This window comes from Anomalospiza imberbis, chromosome 18 (genome assembly GCF_031753505.1).
Source record: "Anomalospiza imberbis isolate Cuckoo-Finch-1a 21T00152 chromosome 18, ASM3175350v1, whole genome shotgun sequence".
Classification (NCBI taxonomy): domain Eukaryota; kingdom Metazoa; phylum Chordata; class Aves; order Passeriformes; family Viduidae; genus Anomalospiza; species Anomalospiza imberbis.
The window spans coordinates 5,199,199-5,225,592 of NC_089698.1; the positions used below are offsets into that span (position 1 = coordinate 5,199,199).

Sequence of the window (26,394 nt, forward strand, 5' to 3'; positions counted from 1 at the left end):
GCCCTGCTGCAGGCACACGTGCACAGAGACACGCCGGGGTGAGCGCTGCATCCTCCAGCTGCCCACGAGAGCCATGGCATTCGGCAAAGCTGGCTCTGGATCCCTCCATGGGTCCACAATCACTGGGAAACCTCAGGCACGGCTCTGCCCCATCTCAGCCTGCTGCTGGGGACACAGGAACATGCACAGTGTGTGCACCACACACACACACACCACGGGCTCTCCACGGATGGGATGTGGCAGCACTGGGGTGGCAGCTGGAGCCAGCACGGCAGAACTCAGAGGGGATGGGGCTGAGTGGGGGCAAGGTTCTGGCCCAGGCAGCATGGAAGGAATTCATCTGGGTGGCAAACAGGATCAACTGAGGCTGGACCCAGCTGCAGTGGATAAAAGCACTGGAAGTGGGTCTGGGGCTGAGCAGATTTCAGTCCTCTCTCTGGGGATGGATAAAGGGCCTGGAGCTTGAGGCTGCAGCAGAGATGAGAGGAGTGCTGAGCATGGGCTGCAGCTGTGTCCCTGGAAGCTGAGATCCCTGCAGAAAACAGGACCTGCCAGGAGCCAGCCACCTCCATCAGTGCTGCCACTCAAAGGCACTGCTCCCAGAAGGAATGACCTGGGTGTAAACTGAAAATCCTCAGAAACCTTTGAGGATTGTGTTTACTCCTCCAGGAGGGTTAGCAGTTCCCAAAGTTCAGGACATGCAGCGGTGAGTCTGGAAAACCAGCAACAGTGCTTCACAGTCCCTTGAGAGGTTCCTCTGTCCCCCCACAGGGCAGCATCATGTGCATCCCAGCACCCCTGCACCAACACCCCATCGTGAGCTGCTGTGCCCTGGTGGGGAGGTGTTGAGCAGGACATGCAGGACTGAGCACAGGGCTGTGGTCAGGACCATCCCAGCTCAGTGGGTGTCAAGGCAGAGCCTGAGGGTGTTCAGGGAACCCCTGTGCTGGCTGGATGCCAACCCAGGTCCTGTAGGGAAGCTCTGCCCCCATCTGCATGAAGAGGTGACCCCTTCCCAGGCACACCAAGTTAAACAAACAGGAGCCAAGCCACAGGCTGTGACTAGGTTTGACCTGTGGTAATTAAGAACGGGGCTGCTGCTGGTGGTGATGGTTTGAATGCAGAGGAAGGAGCAAAGCAACTTGTGAACGTGTTGGAGAGCTTGGCAGCTGCTGGCAGAGCCAGTGGGATGCGAAGTGTGGCTCTGTGCTCTCCCAGCCCTGCACCCAGCAAGGCTCCTGCTCACAACACGGAGGTTAGGAGAGGAAGGATGCCAAACCGCTGACAAAACAAACCCTGCTGGTGCAAGGAATCCCAGAAGCGTCTGGAATTTGCCTGTGAAGCTGGGCAGCCCGTTGCCCATCTGCTCTCTTGCTCTCTCCATTCACACACTCCTTTCCTCCTGGTTTTACAAATTAAAAGTTGTAACAGTCTCTCTGCAGGTTTGCAGCGAGTGCAGGAGGCAGGTGATGACTGACTCCCCCTTGCTGTGTGCTTCCCACACCTCTCACCCAGCCCCATTCCCTGCCCTAGGAATCCTTCTCCAGATGTGGGTGTGACCCTACCTGCTGGGTAAACCCCTGCTCGGCATAGGGTAGGGGCTGGTCTTCCTCAGAAAGGATCTTATTTGGATCTCTAGATCCACCAGGGGCCTGGCACCAGCCTGGCACTTCTCTGAGAGGAAGAAGGAGCTCTAAACTCAAAGGTGGCAGGGATGGACACACCTGGAGCCAGGTGTGAAGGTGCTGGTGGTGGTCACCCTGGTCCTCAGCCATTGCTTCTTAAAGTGCAGGTTTTGTGTATCCGCAGGGCAATTACTAAAGGAAAAATCCTTTTATCCAGAATAGAGTACTTTGTTAATGCGATTATGTGTTAATTGCTCTGATTTAACGGGAAGCGGGTGACCTTTACCTGTTAACCGTCGGTGTGCAGTTCCCGAGTGGAGGAGCTGCTCTGGGAGGAGGATCACTGTCCTCTCCTGGAAGCTGCCCCACTGTTGCAGCTCTGAGCTGACTGTGGTGTGGATGGAGCCCAGAGGCAAGTGGGCTCATGTCCTACACCTGATGGCTTCTTCCTGAGGAGCCCCTTGGCACAGAAAGTGAGTGGTTACTGGTCACATGGAGGTGTTGGAGCATGGCATGGAAGGCTTGGGAGCCTCCCAAGCATAGTGCTCCTGGGGCTGTGCTGGGGGGCAATCAGCAGCATTGGCAAGGGTCTCTGTAGGCCTGTGGAACATCAAAACCCTACAAAACACTTCCATGTGCGCCTCCCCGCTCCCTGCATGTCAGTCATTCTTTATTAATCCATTGGCCAGCGTGAGCGCTGCTGTCCCCACAAGTGTTCTTTCATGTTTGCCTACAGCCTCAATGTCATCGCACAAAATCAAGAGTAATTATGAGCAGATACCAGCCCCTTGCTCCCCCCACCGTGACCGCTCCTCCACATCTGGTTTCCACAACTCCTCTCAGGGCTACTCAGAGCTGCAGCTCCAGCACAGACCCTGCAGCTCTGCTGAGCATTAACCTCCTCTGCCCCTTCCCTCTTGCCCCCCATAATTTTTCATTTTGACCAGTGTTCATCATCAAACAGGTTTTAATTCCCCATTCCACCATTTCTGATGGGCTTATCCCGGTTTCCTGGCAGCACAGATTCTGCACCAGCCCTTCAGAGGGGCCAAACCCACACTGTTCTGCAGTGAATCCCCTGCATCCCAGCTCTGTCCTGGTAGATTTTTGTCATTTCATTTTGCCAGTTCAGGTTCCGGAGTACCTGTGCAGCCTGCTGGCTGCAGGGCCTATGGGAAATAAATACCACTGTGTCCATGTGCAGAGATTTATCCACTGTCCATCTCCTCAGGGAGGCCAGCTCCTCCTGCTCCTCTAAATGTTTTACCTGATCAGGTACCTCCGTGCATCCCCAAGGCAGTCACTGGGCCAGCAGCCTGAAATCCTGCAAACATCCCCTTCACATGGTCCTTGTTAGGGCACAAGATGTGCCTTAATCCTGTAATTTCTGCTGGGGCTGGAACTTGCTGCATCAGCATTTTGGGCCCCTTTGTAGATGATTTTCCTTCACTGCCTGTTTAGGTGGGAAGGGGCTCCAAGGGGGCCCTGCAGCAGCAGAGCTGTGGGTGCCTATGGAAAGGTGTCACCGAGATTCCCAAGTGTTTTCCTTTCAGAAAGGCGTTACCAGGAGTTCAAAATGTTTTCTGCACTATGGTAAGTGTGCATTGAGGTGACAGGCTGCTGCAAGGAGTGAGGAGGGGTCTCAGTCAGAGTGGCCCTGGCTGCCGCTGCCACTGTTCCACCTCCTGAGCTCACTGGTGTTCTCACAACCCAGGGGAAATAGAGGTTGTGTTTAAAACTGAGAAAAGGGGAAAAAATATAATAGACATCAAATGTTGAACCAATTTTGGCTTGACCAGAATCCAATAAAGTGCAGTTCATACAACATTTTTATTGCTAATTGGTTTGACTGTTAAAATTTAAATGCATGAAGTTACTTTAATGATGGACAGAGTGGACCTTGTTAACCTTTAAAAGGGGTTTAATTAATTTATAGACCTCCTAAAATGCTTCACACTTCTCCCTCCTGTGCCTGGCCTGGCTGGCTCAGCCAAGCTCCCTGCAGCCACCGAGCTCTGAGAGGTGACTGAATGCAAAATGTGGTGAAGATGGGGCCAGCAGAGCATGGCCAGTGCTGGCCAGGGGCAGAGGCACCCTGGGGTGAGTCCCCAGCACAGGGGGTCTGGGATGGGCTGTTAAAGCACTCAGGGGTAGGACAGAGGACCACATCCCCACCCTGCAGAGTGGCAGAGGGGGCTGGGGAGCAGAGCAGGGTCTGTCCTGGCTGCCTGGAGCTTCCCAGCACCCCGCTGGTGTTTCACCATGGCCAGGGACCCCTGCCCCACACGCCCGGTGGGTTACACGCTGCCAAACATTTTCTATTTAAATGCAAATTTTGACTTTTCACTCAGCAGATCCATGAAGTTTTTCACAGCGCAATGGGGGTCACAATAATAATTTATCCACAGGCCTCGTCCTACAGGTACTGGTTGTACAGAAGGGTTGGTGCTTTGATGGCTGGGAGAGGAGAAAGGGAAGAGGAAAGGGGAGCAGGAAAGGAAAAGGGAAGGGGAAAGGGAAGGGGAAGGAAAAGGGAGCAAAGGACAGACCTCAGTGCCACAAATCTGCTGGCCTGGCCACCCCCAGCTCAGCTCCTGGAGCCACTGGCAGCCACAGAGGATGGCCAGGCTCTGGAATGTGCCCGAGCCCTGCCAGCTCTTCACTGTGTGGTGCCTGCTGAACTCCCCACAGCGTAACTTTTTCTCAATATATATATTATTCTCATCCTTGGTCCCTGCCATATCTAAAGCTGTGCCTGGAAGATGGAGTGTTTATGTGCTGTGCCAGGGAGGCTGTTCTACAAGGCACATCATCACAGCGTTTGATGTACACACAAACTTACCCTCATTTATCTGCAGCCTTCCCACAGGGTATAGGGATGATATTTCTCATCATCATAAAAAAGAGCAGAGATGCAAGGAGATGAAATTCAATGGTTTCCACTAATTTGGATACTCAGGGAGTCACAGCAGATATGCTGTACCCCCAAAACATCAGCCCCTCTTGCTGTTGCTGTTCTCCCCACTCCTTACCACCTGCCTGGCAAGCAAAGCTGGGTTCTGTGAGCAGCAGCCCCCTCCCCAGACAGCCCCAGCACAGGAGCAGTGACTGAACAGGGCGTGCGTGACACATCAGGGCCCAGCCATGGGAGTGTCAGGAATTAAGATAAGTAGAAAAAGCAGAAAGCCTTTCCCGTGACATCATCTCACTCCCCTGGTTCACGGGCAGGACAGGGGTGATGGCAGTGCCTGGCCCTGTCCCTGAAGCACTGCTGGGACAGGGGACATGGGGAATGCAGCACAGCTCCTCCCCAGCCCAGCACCGCCAGAGCCGCCACCTCCACTACAGCAAGAGCCATAGAAAAGGGATCTGGAGCCGAGGTCACATCCTTTTTTCTAATGTGAATTAGTCTGAGCACTAAATGAGTTCAGACTTAATTGTAAGCATTTTCTGTTAACTAAGCAAGAAATCTTATAATAACACAATAAGGTGCCATTTCACAGCATCCAAATGGAGCAATAAGCTGGGGCCTCATTTGTATGTATTTTTTTTTCACAGTGATTGCTGACGCTGCTGCTTTTAATATATTCACATTGGCACAGCCATTTGCATTCAGATGCAATTATGAGTTAGAAACTCCCTCCTTTCTGCAAGCTCCAGAAAGGGAGAATTTCAGCCCAGAGACACGTTACTGTTCATTTTGTGGGGTCTAATTAAGGAGTCTGCTCTGGCAGGAATCGAATTCCTATTGTTACCAAAGGGAGCGTCCTGCAAATAAATAGATTAAATTAAACCAAGCCTTTAAAATTCTCCCTTTTTCTTAACAAAATCTTATTGATCTTGAGCAGAAATAGTTATTTCCTATGGAATAAACGACACTTCGGGGACAGAGGCCAAAAAAAATTCATGAAGCGCATGCAGCCGTTCCTGGGGAGTACTGGCAGGTCACAGCTGTGCCACACACAGTCGAGCACTGGACAGCCAGCACGAGACCCTCAGAGGGAAGGTGAGAGCTTGATGGCAAACCCACTGCAGACGCCCAGGCCCACTGCAGACCCCCCCAAACCTCACTCCAGCTTGGCAGCAGTGACAGAGCTCCCCAGTGACCAGGTTCCCACAAGGCCAGGGCAGTGCAGGTGCTGCCTGAGCAGCGGAGCTGCGTGGCTTCCCAGCCCTACTGGGAAGAGCCACCAAAGAGCAACTGGATGGCTGCACGTCCCTCCAACCCCCAGCTTCTCTGAGGAGCCAAAACAACAAATAAAAAAGAGAAATTAAGAAAGCAAGGAGACCAAAGCTCTATGAGGGGGTGGGAGAGCAGCGAGGCTCTTGCCATGGGCACGGGTGTCCTGGCCCTCAACAGCGTGAGCCAGCATCATCCGTGGTAGCTGGCTGTGGTGTGTGACAGCACCATGGGTCAGGGCTTAGGGACACCCACAGACACGCAGTGGGACAGGGAGCTTACATCCCCCATAGCTCTATGAAAGGCCCCCATTTTGCTAAGACAGCTGCTGCCCATCTCACCACCTCCACTGCTGTTCCCAGGAGCAGCACAGGGATTCTGGGAAGGAATGAGCTTGAGAGCAGCCCAAGGGCCATGCCACACCAAAATCCCAACCTGCCTGGGGAAACACTGGCATGACCTCAAGAACTGGTGGGAGCAGGAACTTCGGGGAGTCCCTCAGGCTGGGCCACAACAGAGTCAGAGCTGGAGTCCTCAGGTGCTGGTGAGTAGCCTCCTCCTCTTCCTCCTCCTCCTCTTTCCAGGAGGGAGAAATAGCAGAGGGAGGAGGAGGAGATGATGGTGTAATTACTGCAGCACCTGAGATCTCATAAGAGTGCCATGCAGATTACCTCCTCCCGACAGGCTGGAACTGTGGTTTATAGTTTACACCAGCATATATCGAATTAACCTTCGAGAAAAAGGTTAAACTATCAATCACGAGCTGCAGTTTAAGGAACTGCATCCCTGTGATGTATGGCACCGGCAGCACGTCAGGACTCAGCCAAAGACTGCTTAAAAGTAACTGGGGATAATGGGCCTGGCTCCTTATGGAGATAGATGTGCCGAGTGTTGACTTTAATACGCTGCATAAATGAGACCCCGGTGTGGAAATATTGCATCACAATGTAAAACAATTCCCTCTATTCAAACAACCCCTAAGTAGGCTTCTCATTAATATTTGCTGGGCGGCAGGGCCAGCCCCGGGCGGCCCTGGCAGTGGTGGAGGTGCCAGTGGGGCATGAAGGGCACGGTGGTGGTGGGGGTACTGGAGCAGTGCTGGGGCTGGGACAGCCAGGGCAGGGGACGTCTGGGGCAGGGGACACCGGACAGTCGCTGGCGCTCGCCCGGACCGGGGCCCCGCGAGCAGAGGGCTTCGATTATCTGCACATGTGTCGAGCAGCAGGGCTGTAATTTGAAGACATGTAACACAGACTGTTTACATTTTTGCAATCCTGGATAGTTATGCGCTGAATTTCCCTACTGGAAAGAAAAACTGCATGAGTGGGGAATGCAGAGGAGGAGGAGGCTTCTCCCCTTCGCAGCACAGGCAATGAATTGCATCTGGGAGCAGGCTCGGGAGTGGGCAGGGAACCCTGCTGCCCCATCTGAGGGGCCCCTCACAGCCCTGCTTGGCTGAGGGGTCCCACTGGGCAGCCCAGACACAGGGACAGTCCCCAGACAGGGGCCCAGGCAAGGGGCAGCCCCCACAAAGCTCTGCAGAGAGCCCTGCCACCGTGACCACCAGCTCTGAGTGAGTGGGGACACATCTGCAATCACAGGCTGGGGACACGTATTACAAAGTTGGGTTTTAATCGTTATAAGTGTAATTGCTAATTTTGGGCAAAGCTACTCGTTACTGCTCCAGGAACCATGGGAGAATTGGCACTGGATAGTCCCCGACAAGGACAGCGCTGCCCAGTTTTTATTACACACTTTTTATTTGCAACAACTCCGTGATCGTCACCGCTTTGGCCAAGTGATGCCCCTGGTCCCACTGAGACCCAGGAGCGTGGCCAGCCTTCCCCTGCACCCCCCAGCACGGGGGCTGTGTCACTGCTGTCCCATCAGCCCGGCCCTGGAGAGCTCAGAAGTGTTCAGGGAACATCCCCTCCGTTCCTCTTCAGATGAGCTGAGACCTGATCTGATCATTGTGGTTTTTGAGCTTTAAAAAAGGCTGGTCTGAGGTTAGAGCTTCACCTAACGCCGCCTGAAGAATAAGAAAAGGTCAGCAAGACTTGTGAAATAAAAATGTTTCCATCTCAGTTGAGAACAAGCCCAGATGGGTGAGCAAAGTTTAGAAATGGGAAAGAATTGAGCGAGCAGCAATACTGTGAGAAGCTGATAAGAGGAGCTCTAGCAGGAGAATAGGGGAGCCTTGTCTATCAGCCTATTAAAGGCTATTCTTACAAGTTTTTTTCTTTTCATTAATACGAAGGGTGAATAGAACATTGAATAAAAATCAGTACTTACTGCACAATTGTAGGATTGAAAGGTAACTGTCAACAGAAGGATTGGGGTGACAAAAGGGGCCATTTCAGTGCTTAGCAAATGATTTTCGGCTTGTCATTTCAATAGGCCGTGTTTTTCAGAGATTGTGTTTTTTTGAATAGCGTTTATTACCATGCTTTTTAAAAATTTCATGTTGTCTCTTTGCAGGCACCATTCATTTGCAGATGCAGTATTCCTTTAGGGTTGTCAGAGGGATACTGCTTTAGAAAAATAAAGTACAGTCGTCCAGTGAGAAAAAGGATTCTCTTGTGAAGCTAATGGCTGGGAGAAAAACAATCGGGGCAGCTCCTACCTTCTTGCCAGCCTGACCCAGTTTCTCCCACTGTTCTTTATTCATGATCGCGTGGGCCACCGGTTCTCTCCATTTCAAATCACAAGTATGATGCTGAGTAAGATAAAACTTTTTTTTAGCAGAAAGCCCATCTTCCCCAGTGCTCCGATTTTGCAACGGGAGACCCTAAAACCAAACCGGTCGCCTATCTCTCACCCACAGACAAGAGGTCCAATTCTGCAGCCTTTATTCAGACAAAATCCCATTTCTCTCAATGGGGGCTTTGCTTGAATAAGCAGTGGGCAATTAATGCTCAGACTTTACAAAGGAGATACGTGGGGTGTTTAAGGCTTTGTGCGTATGCCCGAGAGGAGAAGCGAAGTGACAAAGTTTTACGGTTATCTGCCTTAAATAAAATCTTTGAAAACACATGTTGGTTTAATCGAAATGATCATGTTCATTGCTCCATAATTGCTCACATAGGTCTGGAATTTGCATGACACTGTACACTATGCAATAGTGGTTAAAAAGACTGGCATTAGGATTTCATATCATTTTAACAAAAAACACCATTTTTGGCACCCTGGGCTCCTAAGTAGAGAGTAATCTAGAATTAGTGAGAAATAGATTTCATGGCTTTAAGTCACTTTATAGTGTGCAGGTCTTGAACCCTGATCTTTTGTAAATTGAACCACTTGTGAAAAAACAAAGGGCTCTAATCCCTTTAAACTACCACTGCACATCCCTGGCCCAGCACCCTTGAGAAGTGATTTAAATGGCGTCGGGTATGGCAGCTCAAAACATACTCAAATCTGTTAAGAGGCTGATATATAGGAAGGGAATGGAAGCAGGGTAAAAAAAAAAAAAATCTAATTAAAAGTATTGATGAATCTGACAGAGAGAATAATATCCTTCAGCTTCTCCGAAAATCTCCCTGAGTAAGACTGGAATCCTCCTGGCACAGCCGCTGCAGCAAGGGGGAGAGGAACAGATGAGAGGATGAGGGTTCCAGGCAGTGTGGTGAGGATTTGCTGGGGCTGGAGGAGCAGGACCAGCTCCCGGTGAGGGTCAGAACAGCCTGGGACATTGTGGAGAAGGTCACTGCCTTCCTGTGGTCCTGTACCTCCTACATAGATCAGCTTTGTCCCTTGAAACCCCTTTTCCCCTCTCCTCCAAAACACAAGACACCACTTGTGAACCATCCCAGGTGACCTGGAGTTTTCTGTGCTAGACAAACATTATTAATTCAAAAGCACTTTTCTTTGCAATGCTGGCATTTTTTCTCTTTCCTGAGGAGCTGCAGCAATAATGGGAGTGTTAATGAGGATTATCCTTCCTGCCAGCCCAAGGCACAGCTGATCAATCCATTGAACCCTCATCCCAGCTCCTCCCTGACTCCCAGGTCTGTGGCCCCATGAGGTGTGTGACCATGGCATGGCACAACGGTGTGACCCTGGCAGGCAGCTGTGGGGTGGAGGGCAGGGTCCCCATGCCAGGCAGAGATCCTGCCACTGCCAGCATTTTCCCTGGCTGCATCTTCCTTGTCCCAGCCAGGACAGCTCCTGAAATGAAAGTGCCAGGCTGGCAAGGCGTTGCCTGGCACTGTGCTCCAGTATTCCCTCTGCACACACAGGGAAGGGCTCTTGGCCTAGGCTTGATTTTACACCACTGCAGCACTGAGTGCTGGAGCTCAGAGGCCAGCAGGGACAAAATGTTCAGTTTCCTTAGCAATAGCAGAAAAACAAGAATTTCACTTTGAAAAACTTAAAGCAGTGTTCTTTAACAAACCTGCTGTCTGCTCTTCTCCCAGGGGAAGGCTGAGACAAGGATCTTTGCAGCAGAAATGCCTGACTCAGTGTTTAAAGTGCCCTTGTTAGCCCTGCCTTGATGGCTGTCTGGAGAATCACAGATCCCACCGATATTTAAGGCCATATAATTTGCTTATCTCCTTGTACAGTCTTAAGCAGCCCCTGAAGAGAGAGACAGGCTGTTCCCTTGCAGATGCTTTTGTTTCCAGCTGATGTTCAGGTCACAGCAGAGGCATCAGGTGACAGCACAGGGACCCCACCAAAACACCCACAGTGGCACCAGACCTCATCCTAGCGAGGCAGGAGCACAGACACCAAGGACTGGGGGGATCCAGGCCTGACTGTCCCGGCAGGGTCCCAGATTGCCACCTTGCCTTCACCCCATGGGTTCCCTGTGTGCCCCCACAGCCATTCCCTCAAGCCTTGCCCTTCACCTTCCAGCCCCTCTCCATGCAGCAGCCTTTCCCAAAGCCTCCCATTGTAAATACCGATGGAGAGCCAGAATGAAAGGCCACACGGCCATGTCAGAGCACTCTGGACATTAGTCAGGCAAAAGACTTTAAAACAAAGTTCAATTAGGTGTGAAGGAAATAAGAAGCTGCCAGCAGCAGCACGACTGTGTGAATGCTCTGAGATGCTGGAGCAATATGCAACATAAATGCGTTTGTCTCTGCTCTGACCAGCCTTCCCTAACAGCCTGTGCTCCAAACCGCGCAAACAGAAGCCTCCTGGCATACTTGGAAGATAGTCAACATTTCCAGCTATAATATTTTAATTATGAAGCATGCCGTTGACTCAGTTATCTGAAGCAACCGGCTCAGGGAAGGCCCAGTGCCACAAGGCACGGGCTCTAAATGGGATGCTGGGATGATGCTTCTCCAAAAAAGCCAATGAGCTCCTCCCCACAGCCAAGTGTGGAGCTTCCCCCACATCTGGCTGTGCTCTGCAGCATCCCGGGCTCAGTGCCACCACCCCTCCCAGTACAAAGCTTTCCTCAGCAGACACCCACCTCACACCCCTGGGGACAGACAAGGATCTGCTGCATCCCCAGCACAGATCAAGTCTCAAGGCAAAGGATGAAGCCACCACAGACCTTCTCTGCACTCAGATGTGGTTCCTGTATCGCTGCTGCAGATATGCATTTGGCTGGAGTTTCCTGAGGACTTTTTCAGCTGCCAAGGTATCTCCTATGCTCTTGGGTCTTCATGTCCTCTGTGCCACCCATCCTGCCTTCCCAAGTACCCCATGTGTGCCTCTCTCGCTGCTTTTCCATGAGCATCAGTGATTGTTTTGGTTCAGAGCCATGGCTGCTATTGTGTCCTGAGGTATCTCTACTGGGAAATAGAACACAGAAATATTAATTCAGCAAGGAAATAATAAAATAAACAGTTATTGCTAAATGCAACAGCCATAACACAAAGAGCTGAAGCCCTGAAGTGCTGGGAGGCTGGACAGCAGTGCATGGTAAGTGCAGGGATTTTGCTCCAGGACTGTCTTTACACTAAATTAAAGCTGGAGAAGTTCTCAGGATCGTACGTGAGCCCCAGCCAAGGCGCCGGCAGTGAGCGTGTGTGTTTCACTGCGGGCGCCTCAAAGACCTTTTGGGCACGTACAGGAATCTGGGCTGCACAACTGCATCCCAGGGCTGGACAGGGACCACTGATTGTGCTTTAATTGCAGGCTCAGTATGAAACAAGGTGTGGGCCAAAGTGCAGCTCCAATAGGTGCAGCGCCAAGAAGGACACGGTGCCAGCAATAGATACTCTGGCAAACTCGGTCCTCCAGCTCCAATTATGGAACTTCTCTTATACCACTGTCTCTAAACATTGGCTTCTGACTGCAGTGCCTTTTGCCAAATTGTAATCGCCCTCATTCTGCTGATGGTCAGAACGCCTGGAGCCCAAACGGGATGTAATAATCACCGAGGAGGAGAAAGCACGCTCAGAGCTGATGCTCAGCACAGCGTGTGCAGCGCACAGGGAACGGCAGCATATGTCATCACACTGTGATTACCTCACAGGAGCTGGAAAAACACACTTTTCCTGCTCAGACTCCAAAATGATCATAAATTCAAATGGGTTTTGCAGCTTTCTGTGAGGAAGACTCTCCAACAAATCCCACCAGCCAGGGACAGGCCAGGCTGTCTGCAGGAAGGTGTTGGCAGGGCAGTGTCATTCCTGGTGGCGCGAGCAGGACCCACCGACACTGTTCACACCATCAGCCCTGATTTATAGCTTATTAAAATAGAGAGAATTGAGATAAAATGCCAGGAATAAAAAACTCTGACTGGATCGAGTGTGACTTGGCTTATTGAGTTTGTTTCCTCTCTTTTTATAAGGGCTATAAAAACAAGCAGCTCTCACTTGACTAAAGAAATCATTCATTAAGCTCCTCCACTTGTTCCAGCACATCCAGACACACGCAAATAAATTCCGGGTGTCCCTTTCTGGAGCTCATCCCAAGAACACTGGTGGGGCCCATTCACTCCAGCTGTGCCACCTGGGCAGGGCAGGCTGGTGGTGGCACAGTCACAGTCACACCACGGGTCCCCAGGATCCCGGGGGTCCTTGGGGCACAGGCAGGGCTGTGTCACCTGAGAGGAGCCTGGCTGGGTTCACATCCAGCCCAGAGAGACACCTCAATAAATGTGATTGAAAAAGGAAAGGGAGGGAAAGGGAAAGGGAAAGGGAAAGGGAAAGGGAAAGGGAAAGGGAAAGGGAAAGGGAAAGGGAAAGGGGAAAGAAAGCGGAAAGGGAAAGGAAAAGGGAAAGCCTAAGCAGCCGGGGAAGAGAAGGAGGAGCCTGAGGCAAAATTTATTTCTGCCAACTGGTGGTCTATTTCCTTGATACCATTTCCTTGTATACAGATAAGGAGTTATCTTAAATGACCATGTCTTTTTCAATTTGTACTTAACAGTCAGTCCCATTTTCCTTATATGATACTATCACAGCAGGATGAAAAATGCATTACAATAATCCCTGAGGATCTTCATATATCAATATCAAATGGGCTGAAATTGACCTGTTATAAAAACCAGCCTTTCAAGTCAGAAAAAACTTAAATAAAAAAAGCAAATTTCAGAGCCTGCAGGATGCTCCATAACCTGAATGCTCAGGCACAAAGAGCAACGTTTCCAGAATGCTTAATGAAAACAAACCTTCAACATCCATGGCAAAAATATCCTTGCTATTGGTACATCTGCTCTGTGTTTGCTGCACCTTGGAGGAGCACTGACCCAGGCCAGACCAGTGCATCCACAGCAAAATTGGGCTGAGCCACCAAGTCCAGGACCAGGAGTTTGGCACTGGGAACTTTCCCCAGCCTGCACAAGCTGGAGGGTGGCAGCTGGAGGAAAGGAAGGGAAAGTGGCTGAAGCACCTCAGCCCTGCCCTGACCACCCAGCTCAGAGTGTGGCAGTGCTGCACCAGGGCCAGAGGGAACCCTGAGACCACGGGGCAGGAACCAGCTGGCTTCCCCCAGCTCCCAGCTCCTCCAGCCTCACCTGTCGGCTCTGGAAACAGCACCAAGCCCTGAACATTCCTCCTGCAATTTTTTAAAACAAAAATCTACCTTCAGGCTCTTCCACAGAAGGCAAGGAGAGGATGGGGCACTTCTCTGGGATAACACCCCAGAGCTTCTCTAGCTCCCACTGGGTTCACCCCTCGCTCACATGCTGATTCTGGCAGCCCAGGAGGGGAGCACCCAGGGCTGCTGTAGGCAAAGAGGCTCTCTCTCCATTCCACACATGTTTGCAATAAGCACAAACACCACATTATCACACCACTTCATCCTGCCTAAACCAGCAGTGCCCATTTCCCTTCCCGCTATCACAGCTATGGGGGATTTGTCATCCAAATTAGAGCTAAAGATACAAAAATACCTCAACAGATCCTAATCAGAAGAAGATGTTTCTGTTGTGAGTTATTGGCCCACCACAAGCCAGTCAGGGTAAAAAAAGGAAAAAAAAAAAAAAGAGAAGATAGAGAAGAGGCTGCAAAGAAGCTGAGCACCAGCAGCTGCCAGTGCCTACAGCAAGTCGGGCAAGTCCCAACCACATCCTCTGCCAGAAGAGCTGCTGAGGCACCTCTCACCATACAAGAGAACCCTCAGCTCCAGACCTCAGCACCACAGACTCAGACCACCTTGAAAATCTGGCAAGAGGCCCTGTGTTGCTAAGTACTGGGGCCCGCATTTGCCGAAGCCACATCCCCTGCCATGTCTGTGGGACCAGACCCTGCAGGTTCCAGCTCTAGCCCAGCACAGGCACCTGTCCTCAATGCTGAGACACGCTGTGATCCCAAAGCAGAGTCCTTCAGGACTGGGCAGAACCAATCCACTGGATGGGATGGGAAATTATGCATTTAAATAACACCATTAAACACATCAGGATCTGGCAGCACTCTGCCCAGAGTTTAGGGATTCTCTTCCTTTCCTGTAGTTTTTACATTGCTCCTGCTCCATCAACTCTCCTGTGTGGGAACTGGGGGCTCTACCAGCAGAATCCCCAAGCTGCCACCTCAGCTCTTGGCACTGCCCTGCTCCCATGCTGCCTCTGACTCCTGTCCCACCATGGCACGTGCGCCCCGTGCCATATGTCTGCAGGACACCCTGTGCCAGTTTAAATATTTAAATCTTCCATCCCTCCAGGAAGTTGGAAGGAGATGTGTGAGGACAGCTCAGAAGAGCCTCGCTCAGCCTTGCTGACCGCAGGACAGCCCTCGAGGGAATGGCTTTGGCCTCGGCTCTGCCCAGCTGCCCACGTCGCAGCATCCCTCTGCCCGTGCCAACTGCAAAAGCTGAGCAGTGAAGGGGTCCTGGAGGAGAGCCTGCCAGAGAGGAGTGGAGCAGAATCCTGGCACGCAGTTGCAGGGCCGGCTGCCAGCTTTAAGTGAATTTCATGAGAAGTGCATTGGGCCTCTTATCATTTGCAATGAGCCCTGCAGCTCTGACGAGACACGGGGGGACATAAGTAATGTCGGAACAGAGCCCTTTATTAATTAATAAACAGGAGTGCAAGCTAAAAGCTTTACATCCACCACTGCTAAATGCACAGTTAAAAGCCCTATAATAACCCGTGTTCATCAGATATTCCAGGCACTCCGGCTTGCTCCGAGGCGCGTGTGATGTGACACCATCTACCTGCTGCAGCCCGCAATTAAAGCCAGGCAGCAGCTCAGCCTGCGAGGAACCGAAGCAAGACGCTGCACAGCAACATCACCTGGCAGATGCACCCGACCGTCACGGCATCCGCAGTGCCCGGGCTCGGCTGGGATGGATGTGCTCAGCACAAGTCCTGGCTCTGCCGGGGTTCCTGACCGAGTGTCGCGCTCTCCTGAAGCTCGCTGGTGCGGTCTCAGCTGGTCTGTTTGTAAAATAACACCCAGGGCTGCCTCAATCATTTCAAACCAAGGCACATTTCGATTTTCTTGGGTTTCCTCTGCCACCACGGAGCACGTGCCGTGGTGGTTATGCACAAATTCACACGCTCCTGTTCACCAGGCACAGTTACCATCAGCGAACATGCAAAGTAGATATTAGCAGCCACACATGGCCACTTAGATGCCTGTTCATTTGCATATGCAAACACTCATTTTGCATGCAAAATGTGATTTACAGAAAATGGACATCTAAATCGAAGTCCCAGCATCGGCTCTGCCCCACTACTGACAGCACTGACAGTGCTAAACCATGATGAGCACAGGACAATAAGGGCTGTGAAATGGCCAGGCATTGTCTCTGCTTTCATAGCTGGGGATTCATTAGAATCCATTCATTTTTAAAAGATGCCTTTGGAGTGGGTCAGCAGTATTGACCCCTCTACCCTGGCCCTTGCTCTGTGCAGCCTGCCAGACACGACAAAGGAGGAGAGGCTGTGAGGGGTCAGAAGTAGCCCCTTCCCTCTCAACCTGCTCTGATCCCCATGAATCCACCCTGCTCCGAGCAATGCCAAGGACATTTTGAAGGGGGGTATCTCTAACACAGAATTCATCAGCGACCATGGGCTTGGCAAAGACTCCACGAGTGTCACCCCAGCCACGTCCAGCCAGTGCTCCTGGAAGATGGCTCTGTGCATCATGCATGCCACCACAAGGCTTTCCTGCCTTCCCTCTTTGGCAGCCCACTGAACACGCGCTCCGGCGCGCTGCCACACACAAAGGAGCCGTTCTGGGAAATCCTGGCTTTCGGCATGACTGAAGTTTATAGCAGAAAGTGATCCTATTTTCAGGCAGATTTCCACTAATGAGCAAAGCCTTGACGGCCATATGCTCCCCACAGCCTCTCCCGTTCGCTGCGAGTTCCTTACACGTTCTTCGTAGTGGGGAAGAGACATGATATATTTCTGTGTTGTTTCACTATAATATAAGGACTGTAAGGCTCACCCATGTTAAATTAAAGAAATTTAAAACAACAGCAGGATATACAAGTTAATTCCTTCCTTAAGGCTGTGCTGTACGGTTCAGTAGACCAGAATCCTGTGCTGGGATTGCTTCCCTCTGACCACATGGAATCAACGCTGCAGAGCGTGACACAGGTGTGAGGTCTCAGATCCCTTATCTGTGTAATATCACGCAATTATTTACAAACACCTGTGATGAGGAAGACAAAACAGCATTTCTGTACAGCATAAAGGCCCATACATCCTCTTACAAAACTCTGAGATAGGCAAGGCTCTGCAACCTTTAAGACAATCAAGAGCTATTCTACTTTTATATGTCCAAGTTCTCTCTTGTATCTCAGGACAAGCAATCCTTGAAAACTCTGCAAAGCTGAAAAAACATCTTTATCCTTGTCAACATTCTAAGTGACATATGGAGAGCCAGAGAGGTCTTTTACCTGACCTCATGTGTACCCCACCACAGGGGTGCAATCTGTGTTCCTCTCTCTTTGGTTGGGCATTATCATTCTTTTAGAACATACTTAGAAAATACAGGTTGTCGTTTGGAACTGGAATGCTTGTTTAAAAGCTTTAATAATCAGGTAATGAGAAATATTTCTTTCAAAAAGTAGCTGGGATATTTGTGTGAAATTCTGGACCTGATGAAATGCGACAGTTAAAAATCACAGAATTACAGAATCATTTAGGTGGGAAAAGACCTTCAGGGTCATCAAATCCAACCTTCACCACCTTGTGAACTAGAGCAGAGCACTGAGTGCCATGTCCAGTCATTTATTGAATTGTATACCCTGTTTGTGCATATATTTTCCTGCATCTCCAGCTGAGCTGGGCACCCCAATATTCAAAGTGATGAATGTGATGGTTGGAGTTGCTCCCTCGCCACCAGCACCATCACCCAACAACGATGACTTTGCAAGAAGAGAAGAAACAGCTTCAGAACAAAGTTTGAAATAGTTCCTACAGTTTGTGCAGCTCCTAAAAGCAGACAAAAAGTCAGTGAAATGCTCATAAGCAGCTCGACACACCTCGGTTTATGTGATAATAGAAGCATGATTTGACATTAATTCTCTGCTTTCTGTAGCAAATCCCTGCGCAAAGCTTCTTAGCCACCAACCCAGTTGGATATGCGGAGCAGCCAGACTCCCACAGAAAGGGTTAAAAGAAAATGTTATACTAAAAGAAATCTCTCTACAAGTATAAAAAAAGAAAAATGATTGTAAATTCCACCAGGGGAATTCTGCCATGAATATGCTTCACCTTTCGCAGAATCTCCCACCCTGCCTCAGAGGATAACTGACCTTTGGAGAAAAATAATGAAAAGAAGAAATTCCTTGGAGAAAATAATGTGGCCAGGCCTCAGTAATGAGATCTGCTCCCTTTATGTTGCTATGACAACCGCAGTCATTTTATAATACAAAATACATGAATGGGAAGAGGGCCATCTCCTCGCACCGGGGCCGGCGCTGCGGCACCCCCAGCCCTCGCACACTCCTCACAGGACAGCAACGTTTGGCTTGATTCGTGCTCCACTCCATTTCCTTTAATGTGCACGGGATCAAGGAACCCAACTCCTCTGAGCGCTTTAATTATGGCTTCTGGATGCATTTCGGGGTGGCAGGGAGGTGTGGGGAGGGTGCACTCACAGCACCCTGCTTGAACCCTCGACAAGGCACACAAGGCAAGTCTCCCCACAGTTCTGTGCAGCCTCTAGGAACTTCAGCCTGGAGATGGTTCTTGGAAAGAGTCTCTTGCTCTTGACTCGAAGTCACAGGTTTCCCACCCATTTGTGACAATGAGGAATGAGGAGACAGTGTGCCAGTCCCAGAGCAGCTTCCAGGCCACTGGGAGGTGCCTGGTGAGCACACCTCTGCTCTGCAGGGACACAGGAAGCCGAGCTTCTGTCAAATCAGATGTCAACAAAGTGGGAAGATTTGTATGAGAGCCTTAATGCACATCCCAGGCTTTTCTAGAGGAAGATTCACTTACTCCTGGCGTGCAGGGCTCTCCAGCTTGCCTCAAACCACTTCGGTGTGTGAGCATGATCATAACTGCTAGGACTAAAGGTGGCCCAAAGTCAGAGCAGGAGTTGGAAATGGAGAAGTCAAGGGGGACCTAAGTATGGCGTTTCTGTTAATCCAGAGGTTCAGAGCGTTTCCTGTTTCCCAGGTGGTCTGCGGGGAGACCTGTGCTTGCTGCACCGTCAGCACAACTGCTCAAGGAAGTGGAGTGCTGGGAAAACTACAAACCCAGGTTTGCAAATGAAGAAAACAGCCAGAAACGCAGAAGAAACCAAGAGGGTGGAGGAAAAAGAGGCCAGAAAACCAGGGAAAGCTCCAGCCCGTGGTGTTACACAGCTCAAGAAAGGAGTAGAGTGAAAGGCCCCAGGGCCGTCTGATGGGATGAGCCACAAAAGGGACAGGGTTATTTCCATCTCCCTCTCTGCTGTCCTTTCATGGAGACATTTCCCAACAAACACATTGGCAGGGAGGGGTGGAAAGCTGAGGGAAAGAGTCCCAGGCAGACAAAACTCAGACTGCTAAAATCAACTGCCCTTCCCCAGCTATTTCCAGTACTATGACAAATGTGCCCAGGACAGGTTGTTGGGTCATGGACGTTGAAAGGGGGTCTGTCTCCTCTCCAGCACCATTAGCCAGACCTCTGATCTCCCTGCTCCACTCCAAAATACTTTGACTTTCCTCTGGCAAGTGAGGCTGGGGACCATGGAAGGATTTCTGCAGCTATCTAATGATCCGAAAACAGCAGAAAGGCATCAGGAATAGCCACTACATCAGCTTTGAACAACCCAGGTGCAGGGGGCCCAGGCATTGCCAAAGTCAGGGTAAAATTTAGGTTGGCCCCTGATTGGTACCTTCTATACACGTGGAATTTGCATGTGGGCAGCAAAATCCACCTTATATCAAATACCAAGGCAAAGGCTAATTTAAATTCTTTTTGTTCGGTAGTATGGAACTGTAATAAATCTGGGAAACCACTGGAAAGAAGTTTAAGAGGACATACAAATTGCAGTCACACATCAGCAATTAGAAATCCCAGGAAGGAGAAAGCACCTGTCTTGGTCTTTATTGAATATTATTCTCAATTAGAATATTCATCATGCACACAAGACAATTCTTTCATTCCAACTTCCATAGACGTGTCCAAATTACATCATATCCGCAGAACAGAGGGAAGGAAGTTATCTTAATCTATCTCTGAAAAAAGCATTATTTAAACTCCCAATGGTCCTGCCTGAAGATCACTGAGGTGCAGAACCCTGGCAGATGCTGCACAGAAATACGACTGCCTGGGTGAGCCTCCCAAAACAGCTTGCAAGAAAATGATCCCATTAAGGCTGAGGCTTCCCAAGCAGCCCCCATGAGTGGCTGGCAGGAGGCTGAGGCTCTGCCTTGGAGAGGAACATTTATTGCACAGCAGGTGGACTCCAAGGATGCTGCTGCCCATGGAGAGGGCGGTCCCACCTGGACACTGTCCAGGCGTGTCATGCAAAGGAAAGCAGCTACAAATTCCTGCTGTCTGGAACCAAAGATGTGAGCCATTCCTTGCCTGCAAAGCCATGCTCTGGACAGAGCATGTGCTGTTGTCTGCGAGGTTCGTTAATTCTGAGGTTTCTCTTTGCCTGGGGCTACCCCTGTGCACAGCCGGCCCTGGGAACAGAGCTTCAGTTCAGAACCTTCCTACCCCTGTCCCTCGTCCCTTCCCAGCCATGCCAGTCAGACTGCCAGGTGTTTTGTAATAACAGATCATACATTTCAGGCCAGAGGGATCCTCACGCTCATCTGGCCTCTGGTAAGTAGGAGAACAGACCTGAGGGCTTTTATGTCTCCGTTCCTGATACAAATCCCATGTCTCTACTTGAAGTTTTGACAGGACTCCTTTGCAATGAAAGCTGGAAACCCCCAGGATGAGAGCTGCATTGCCATGGCAGTGTTGTTCATTCCTGGGTCGATAAACCCAAATCCCACAGAGGGGACAGTGCACAACCACAGTGCTTGCAGAATGTCCCCATCCTGTCTGTGAGGACATGGCCGTGCAGGCACACGGAACATGTGGTTGTGAGAGGTAAGAGAGCTTCCAGCTCAGTCCTACACTGGCTTACAGAGAAGTTGCATCGGCCAAAATATCAGATTTAGGATAAAGCTGAGGCAATATGCTTTAAACAGCAGTCCCTGCCCTGGAGAGAGGGCTGCCTGGCTCCTTGCAGCAGCCAAAAAAGGAGACACACACCTAGAGGGTGAGCAGCATCCCTGCTCCCAGCACCATCTTCTCCATCTTCCCCATGCAGCTCCAGCCAAGCAACCGGCAGGGCAGAGGAGCCACAATGCTCTGCCACACACTGGTGCTGTCACCAAGGGATCCCTGGGGGGATCTCTGTGATCCTGCCCACCTCATCTATCTCCTGGGTCCCTTTGAACCATCACCTCTCACTGCCACTTATCAGGTTTCTTCAGAAATAAAAAGGTATTGAGAAAAATCAATGATAATTCATTGTATCCCATGGTTTTTAAAGGCAATTAAGGCAAAGACAAGGTAAGAGGTTAGTAAAATCTCTCATTCTTCAATATATTGTATTTTCTCATTAATTCCTTAATCTTGTGACAAATTCTCCCAGGCAGAGGGCCAGCTTCCTGCCCACTTGAACTCTGGCTGAGTTTTGAATGAAGCAGGTAATGCCTCAGCACCAGCCATGTCTGGTGCTTCCCAGCTGCCCTGGAGAGCTCTGGGGGTCCGTGGGGGATCTCCTCTGGCCCCTCAGCTTGTCCTCTAACCCTGCAAAGGATAGGGCCTTTCCTGCAGCAAGCATGGGGTCTGGGCAGACAAAGCTTCCCCAGGGCACAAGACCTAAAAGAAGTGGCAAAACATTCCTATGCAAAAAGAAGTCAGTGCTCCCCAGCTCTGTCCCTGCTCATTTGCACCAGAATGAATAACTAAATTACTGCTAATTTGGGATACTATGAATGAGAACATATCACACTTCTGCTAATCACCAGTGTTTCTGTGTCTGTAATGTCTGGAAAATCAGAATTATTAATGAAGAAGTTATTTTGGAATTCTGAGTTTAATTCTGCAAATTCTGGATAATGGCAGTCTGGTTTGCCAGCTAATTTTCACTTCATAACATCAAAACCCCTTAATTAATAGTGAACTAATTAGAAAACACTAACTTAAAGACAGCAGGAAAAGTTCTTTCCATAAGGAGAGTTGGGTTGGAGTAAGGTAGCACAAGTTGAAGGGGAAGATTGGAAAGGGCAAGGGGTGGATGGGGATGGGCGAGAGGAAATTCTCAGTCTGGTTTTTGAGTAAGTTTCAAATCAATTCTCTTTGAATGACTCGCCACAAGGCCTCTCCTTGGAAGAGCTGGGAAATGTCTCCTTCTCTTCTTCTGTAGTCCTGGGAAAGGCATATGCAATGTTAACAACCTAAATATTTAGCTGCTTCGTTTTGTTTCCTAGTTATTAGGAATATTTTCCATCACTCTGCCTATCTAAACAGAGTTTCCCCCCAAAACAGCAAATATTATGGCCCTTCATTCTACAGAAATTTATTACTATGGAGTAAAAATGCTACTGTATTCCAAGCACTGGCAAGAAAGCCAGGAGGCTCCACTCCTGCCAGCTTTTAATAAGATACACATTGGAGCTGCATGTTGCTCGCAAGTTGCATGTTTATTTAAACAAGAGTTTCCAAGTGTTTAGGGACAGAGGTTGCTACAACAAGTTCTTATCATCAAACACAATGGTGCTGAAACATTCAGGAAGGAGAGTTACAAATGGAGTAACTCTGCAGAATAAATCACTGATAAATTTTCAGCACAATTAGTTTTAACGCAGGATGGAATACTGTGGATCCTGAGTCTTCAAATGGATGTGCTCACTCTTAGGATGGTTTGGGACCTATTATGAGATGAAATGATTTATTTAGGGATTTCAAACGCTTTAAATAAATCTTTCTTTTAGCCTCTGAATTACATGTTTTTTCTTGCAGAGCCAGAGATTTGACACTTTCTTGAGGTAGTTCTGCAAGGCCAGGATCACCCAAACCTTCCCACTCGCCTGATGACAGAATCCTCTTCAGTGACTTCCACAAAAACAAAGCAACATGTGCTCAAAGTGTGCCTCCTGCACACTTTGATAGTGGTGATGATAAATGAGCTTCTTAGCTTGATTGTACTGGGGACAATATAAAACACTCCTGGCAGTACAGCTGCTGAAGGGATGCCACTCAGGCCACAGGGTGATGCTCAGGAAATGTCCCTCCACAGACACCCGTCCAAGCTTTACCCACTGCCTGTGTCCCCAGTGCTGGACGTGGGGAGAGGGTCACACACGGGCCTGTCACTGTTTATGGCTTAGCCTTTGCTCCCTCAGCAATGGATGCACCGGGCGCTCGCCCTGCGCCGGCTCTGCGCAGGGATCAGATCCCGCACAGGGACCTCCAGCTGGTGCCCTCTTCGGTTTTGCCCTGCACGCTGGGATCTCTGCATCCCACAGCCCTGCTGGGAGCTGGCACAGGGCTGGGCACACACCGAGGCACCCTGTGCCCAGCCCCAGCAGGGCTGGCTGCTGGAGCACCCACTGGTGCTGGCACCCCTGGGGCTGGCACTGCTGCGAGGCCTCGAGCCACGCACGGCAACAGCCCAGGGCAGAGGCAGGAGCGCGACCCCAGGAGCGCCGTGCCTGGGCCCAGCCCCGGCTCCGAGGCAGGAGCCGTGAAGGGCCCGGCTTAATGAGAGCTGAAAGCTGCGGGAGCCGCGTGTTGGTCCCGCGGGCTCGCCGGCCGGCCCGCTGCCCGGGAACTCGGCAAATGTCAGAGGCGATCGGATCTCGGCCTCCTGCGTGTCAGCAAAGAGCTCGCAGACGTGACTCCCTCAGCTCCGTGGTCTCAACGCACCCATACGTGCCTTCCACATCCACATCACCAACCAAAGCACAGGGGTGAGGAATAAAATCCGTCCCGCTCTCCCTGACCTATTTTTGACACCCGCCGTGGCTCACTGACACCCCAGAGATGGAGAGGAAATGGTTTAATTAACTCCACACTTACTAATCTTAGCCAGGCTCTGAATGTGATGGACACTTACTGCATCAAAGCCGGATGGGGATGCAGGCTCCAAGCTGCTTCCTCTGAGCCTTCATCACTTCTCCTGGTCCATAAACTGGGAGCCACATCTAGCCCTTGGCTCCAGGCTGGCTGCTGGGAACCAGGGAAGGAAGATAAGCAATCCTCTGCTGCAGTGCCACTGAAAACTGCTGGGCTCGGTAAATAAAGGGAGTCTCTAAATATTATTTTTGGTAGGGATTTTCATCTAAAAAAGTAAAATGCCATAAATCAGGCACAATGCTACAATCAGCACATACTTGTGACTAAATGCATCCTGTAGCACATTTCAGCATAAATTACAGCCATTTGATTTAGACTTTGCTGCACAAAGCCATATTATTTAAATTCAGCCAGAATTGAGTCCACTCACATTGCTATACACTTATAAAACATAGTCATGATTATTGTCATAAACTTCTGCAAACTGGCTGTTGAGTTACTTTGCCACATCATCATCTATAGTAAACAAGACTTATTTTACATTTTTCTCTCCTTTCCTGACAATCTGCCACAAAACGTTCAGCAGAATTGAGGCTGAAGTTGTGGCCAGATTCCCACAGCACGTGCACAGCAGTACCTGTACCCTGGGGAGGACAGAAAAGCCTGTGTGGAGCCAGAATCATGGAATCGTGAAGGCTGGAAAAGACTTCCAGGATCAAGCTTTGAGCTCCCATACTGGACACACACCTCCCCCATGAGCCACAGGCAGCAGCCTGGGGCAAAGCGCTGGGGTTGGAGCATCAGCTGGTACCAAAGCATTCCCTCCAGATGCAGAGCTTTTGATTTGTGAATCATTTTTTGTTCCCTGTGCAGAACCTACGAGCTCATCCCTAGAAATGGTGCAGGCAGGAGTGAGACATGGAGAATGCTGCAGTTTTGAAGTTTTCCAAGTCCATCAAAGAAAGTCAGAGTGTCTGGCCTGAATAACAAGTCCCATAACTATAAAACTGTCCAGTGCCCCTTTCCCTGCCATGATGGCAGCATTCCTCCCCAGCCTGGGGGGACCACTCACTCACTAGCTGGCTTGTCTGACTAAATTAATGTTTTACATTTCTTGTCTAGTTTGCAAACTTTTAAAAAATTAATCCCATCATTTCAACAAGTGTAACAACTAAATTATCATCTTTACATGATTAAAGTCTCTGCTGCGTCTTTTCTTGGCAAACATTACATGCCCATAATTTTGCTAAATGTAATAAACCAACCATAGAACTATTAATTTTAGCATGGTATTCATGACAATTAGAAACGCATGAACCTTAAAATGATAAAAACTGAAATGAATACCAAAATAGCATGAAACACAAGAATCCAGCTCCTCAAACCAGGGAAATGGATATTATTGTCTGGTGTCACAACATCCATTTCAAGAGAGAGCCCCAGCACCACCTGGAATGCCACGGGCTGGCACGCAGCTGTGCTTGGGGCAGGGGTGGCACCCTGGTCCCCGGCTCCAGCTGGCCCCAGTGGGAGAAGCCCCACTTTCAGCAGGACCTGGTGGGATGGGGGAATAGCCCCCACAGCAGCTCAGCTGGTGGTGGATGGGCTGCAGGAATGCACCATCAGTCCCCAGCCCCGGGGCTTCGTTCTGAAACCCTCCTGGCTTCAGACCCACCACGGGGACCCTCACTTCTTCCACTGCTGGGCTGGGTGCCCACAGGGAGCTCTCCTCTCCTCAGGGGCTCTGGCCAGAGGAGTCCCCACCTGCAGTTCAGTTGCCCCTGACAGCGAGCTGAGAGATCCACTGCTTCCAAAGACCTGGAAATTATCCCTTTTAACTCACATGAGAATCACATGAGTGAGAAGCTCCTTTTCCTCACTTTCAACAGCTGAACTTTTTCTTAAAAAAAAAAAAAAAAAAAAAAAAAAAAGAAAAAGCAAAAAAACTAGACACTGAGTATTTGATCCAAAGCCAAAAACAACCTTTGGTATCAAGGCATTCCTGAGCTGCTTTGTTTATAGATACCAAAATACACACACACCACCCCACACTGCTGCAACCACACAGAGCACAAACCGCTTCCATCCGCGCGGCCCACGGCCACAAATCACACACTCAGGCCACAAATGCCCGGGGCCAGCAGCCAGACTGGGGCTGGCAGCCACAGGAGAGCCACTGCCCAGGGCCCAGCCCAGCCCTGCCACTCGCACTGCTCGCGATGTCCTAGTTTGCAGAATTCCTGACGGACTGGACGGTTCTGCGTTTCCTTTTCCATTATTGCTGATTGCCAAAATATTTGTGCAGTGATGGAATTTGCCTGCCAGAACTAGAGCAGGAGGAGGGAGCTCTGTTTTCGTCTGACCTCGAGTCAGGAGAGGTTCTGGGTCCCCGGCTGGAACTACTGGAGCTGAGCTCTGGCTGGAGCCCAGCGCTCCTCCTGGGACGAGCCCGGGCGGGCTCTGCCTGCCCTGCACTGGGGGACGGTGGGAGGGCTCCTGCCTCCGACAGGACAGAGCAGCCCAACCCATAGAAGGAACCAGAATGTTTCCACTTTGCCTGAGCGCGCTAGGAAACTTTTGGAGAGACTATTTTAGCAAAATATGCTAAATGCCTCCAGATCGATGCCCGTGAGTAGGAAAAATCAAATAGCTTTGCCATCATAAACAGCAGAAGGATGGCAACCAGAGGAGTCCAGCAAGCCGTGGGACAAACAGGAAAGAAT

General features: G+C 50.2%; 1 long non-coding RNA gene across 1 annotated transcript; it reads right to left on the minus strand.

Moving 5' to 3' along the window:
• Positions 1-21,633: 21,633 nt before the first annotated feature.
• On the minus strand, positions 21,634-25,730 carry LOC137484663 (uncharacterized). The gene is made up of 3 exons (XR_011004949.1): positions 25,515-25,730; positions 23,712-23,936; positions 21,634-22,021 (listed from the first exon to the last, which is right to left on the minus strand). It is a non-coding gene; the product is annotated as an uncharacterized lncRNA (long non-coding RNA).
• Positions 25,731-26,394: the final 664 nt, after the last annotated feature.